Source organism: Leucopleurus acutus, assembly GCF_964270905.1.
Source record: "Leucopleurus acutus genome assembly, chromosome: 5".
NCBI lineage: Eukaryota > Metazoa > Chordata > Mammalia > Artiodactyla > Delphinidae > Leucopleurus > Leucopleurus acutus.
Window position 1 is genome coordinate 17,299,148 of NC_139147.1, and position 3,647 is coordinate 17,302,794.

General features: G+C 42.1%; 1 long non-coding RNA gene across 1 annotated transcript; it reads left to right on the forward strand.

Annotated features, from left to right (window-relative positions):
- The first annotated feature begins 1,958 nt into the window (after positions 1-1,958).
- Positions 1,959-2,326, forward strand: LOC309962250. Its single transcript, XR_014326229.1, has 2 exons — positions 1,959-2,131; positions 2,168-2,326. It is a non-coding gene; the product is annotated as an uncharacterized lncRNA (long non-coding RNA).
- The last annotated feature ends 1,321 nt before the right edge of the window (positions 2,327-3,647 follow it).

Sequence of the window (3,647 nt, forward strand, 5' to 3'; positions counted from 1 at the left end):
CAATTTCAATTTTCTTAAATTTACCAAGGCTTGATTTGTGACCCAAGATATGATCTATCCTGGAGAATGTTCCATGAGCACTTGAGAAAAATGTGTGTTCTGTTGTTTTTGGATGGAATGTCCTATAAATATCAAATAAGCCCATCTTGTTTAATGTATAATTTAAAGCTTGTGTTTCCTTATTTGTTTTCATTTTGGATGATCTGTCTATTGGTGAAAGTAGGGTGTTAAAGTCCCCTACTATGAATGTGTTACTGTGGATTTCCCCTTTTATGGCTGTTAGTATTTGCCTTATGTATTGGGGCACTCCTATGTTGGGTGCATAAATATTTACAAATGTTATATCTTCTTCTTGGATCAATCCCTTGATCATTATGTAGTGTCCTTCTTTGTCTCTTGTAATGGTCTTTATTTAAAGTCTATTTTGCCTGATATGAGAATTGCTACTCTAGCTTTCTTTTGGTTTCCATTTGCATGGAATATCTTTTTCCATCCCCTCACTTTCAGCCTGTATGTGTCTCTAGTTCTGAAGTGGGTCTCTTGTAGACAGCATATATATGGGTCTTGTTTTTCTATCCATTCAGCCAGTCTGTGTCTTTTGGTGGGAACATTTAATACATTTACATTTAAGGTAATTATCAATATGTATGTTCCTATTCCCATTTTCTTAATTGTTTTGGGTTTGTTATTGTAGGTCTTTTCCTTCTCTTGTGCTTCTTGCCTAGAGAAGATCCTTTAGCATTTGTTGTATACCTGGTTTGGTGGTGCTGAACTCTCTCAGCTTTTGATTGTCTGTTAATGTTTTAATTTCTCCATCAAATCGGAATGAGATCCTTGCTGGGTAGAGTAATCTTGGTTGTAGGTTTTTCTTCTTCATCACTTTAAATATGTCCTGCCAGTCCCTTCTGGCTTGCAGAGTTTCTGCTGAAATATCAGCTGTTAACCTTATGGGGATTCCCTTGTGTGTTATTTGTTGTTTTTCCCTTGGTGCTTTTAATATGTTTTCTTTGTATTTAATTTTTGACAGTTTGATTAATATGTTTCTTGGCATGTTTCTCCTTGGATTTATCCTGTATGAGACTCTTTGTCCTTCCTGGACTTGATGGACTATTTCCTTTCCCATATTAGGGAAGTTTTCAACTATAATCTCTCAAATATTTTCTCAGTCCCTTTCTTTTTCTCTTCTTCTTCTGGAACCCTGATAATTCGAATGTTGGTGTGTTTAATGTTGTCCCCGAGGTCTCCGAGACTGTCCTCAGTTCTTTTCATTATTTTTCCTTTTTTCTGCTCTGCAGTAGTTATTTCCACTATTTTATCTTCCAGGTCACTTCTCCGTTCTTCTGCCTCAGTTATTCTGCTATTGATCCCTTCTAGAGTTTTTTTTTTTATTTGACTTATTGTATTGTTCATCATTGCTTGTTTCATCTTTAGTTCTTCTAGGTCCTTGTTAAATGTTTCTTGCATTTTGTCTATTCTATTTCCAAGATTTGGATCATCTTTACTATCATTCTGAATTATTTTTCAGGTAGACTGCCTATTTCCTCTACATTTATTAGGTCTGGTGGGTTTTTATCTTGCTCCTTCATCTGCTTTGTGTTTTTCTGTCTTCTCATTTTGCTTATCTTACTGTTTTGGGGGTCTCCTTTTTGCAGGCTGCAGGTTCGTAGTTCCCGTTGGTTTTGGTGTCTGTCCCCAGTGGCTAAGGTTGGTTCAGTGGGTTGTGTAGGCTTCCTGGTGGAGGGGTCTAGTGCCTGTCTTCTGGTGGATGAGGCTGGATCTTGTGTTTCTGGTGGGCAGGTCCACGTCTGGTGGTGTGTTTTTGCATGCCTGTGGACTTATTATGATTTTAGGCAGCCTCTCTGCTAATGGGTGTTGTTGTGTTCCTATCCTGCTAGTTGTTTGGCATAGGGTGTCCAGCACTGTATCTTGCTGGTCGTTGAGTGAAACTGGGTGTTGGTGTTGAGATGGAGATCTCTGGGAGATTTTCACTTTGATATTATGAGGAGCTGGGAGGTCTCTTGTGGACCAGTGTCCTGAAGTTGGCTCTCCCACTTCAGAGGCACAGCACTGACTCCTGGCTGTAGCACCAAGAGCCTTTCATCCACAGGGCTCAGAATAAAAGGGAGAAAAAGTAGAAAGAAAGAAAGAAAGAAAGAAAGAAAGAAAGAAAGAAAGAAAGAAAGAAAGAAAGAAAGAAAGGAAATAAAGAGGATAAAAGAAAATAAAATAAAGTAAGATAAAATAAAATAACGTTATTATAATAAAAATAATTATTAAGAAAAAAAAATTTTAAGTAAAAAAACAAACAAACAAACAAAAAAAAAAACGGATGGATAGAATCCTAAGTCAAATGGTGAAAGCAAAGCTATACAGACAAAATCTCTCACAGAAGCATACACATACACACAAAAAGAGGAAAAGGGGAAAAAAATAATAAATCTTGTTCTCAAATTCTCCTTCCTTGATTTGGGATGGTTCGTTGTCTATTCAGGTATTCCACAGGTGCTGGGTACATCAAGTTGATTGTGGAGCTTTACTTCACTGCTCCTGAGGCTGCTGGGAGAGATTTCCCTTGCTCTTCTTTGCACACCTCCTGGGGCTCAGCTTTGGATTTGGCCCCGCCTCTGCGTGTAGGTCACCTGAGGCCATCTGTTACCCGCCCAGACAGGATGGGGTTAAAGGCACAGCTGATTCGGGGGCTCTGGCTCACTCAGGCCTGGGGGAGGGAGGGGTACTGAGTGCGGGGTGAGCTTGTGGTGGCAGAGGCCGGAGTGATTTTGCACCAGCCTGAGGCCTGCCGTGTGTTCTCCTGGGGAAATTGTCCCTAGATCACGGGACCCTGGCCGTGGCGGGCTGCGCAGGCTCCCGGGAGGGGAGGTGTGGAGAGTGACCTGTGCTCGCACACAGGCTTCTTGGTGGCGGCAGCAGCATCCTTAGCGTCTCATGCCCGTCTCTGGGGCCCGCGCTTTTAGCCGCGGCTCGCGCCTGTCTCTGGAGCTCCTTTAAGCAGCTCTCTTAATCCCCTCTCCTCGCGCACCAGGAAACAAAAAAGGCAAGAAAAAGTCTATTGCCTCTTCGGTAGGTCCAGAGTTTTTCCCACACTCCCTCCCGCCTAGCCGTGGTGCACTAACCTACTGCAGGCTGTGTTCACACTGCCAAGCCCAGTTCTCTCCCTGCGCTCCGACCGAAGCCCGAGCCTCAGCTCCCAGCCCTGCCCGCCCCGGAGTGTGAGCAGACAAGACTCTTGGGCTGGTGAGTGCTGGTTGCCACCAATCCTCTGCGGAAATCTCTCCGCTTTGCCCTCTGCACCCCTGTGGCTGCGCTCTCCTCCACGGTGCTGAGAAGAGGGATCCCTGCCGAGTGGGTTGCTGGTTTCACGCGGCATGGTGATCAAGCTCGTGATCTAATGGAGCGGCCATAGGATATAATGGAAATAAAATTGTTAGGGGATATATAATATGTAAGAGCATACATATTATGTAATATGTAAAATTAATGATAATTAATATGAGCTTTAACTTACCGTATGGAAAATAAATGAATGCACAATAATACATAGCATGTACATATGAATATTTATAAGGAGAGACTAAATATTAATATGCATATGTATATATGTATATGATGTGTACAGTAAATGTTTTTAA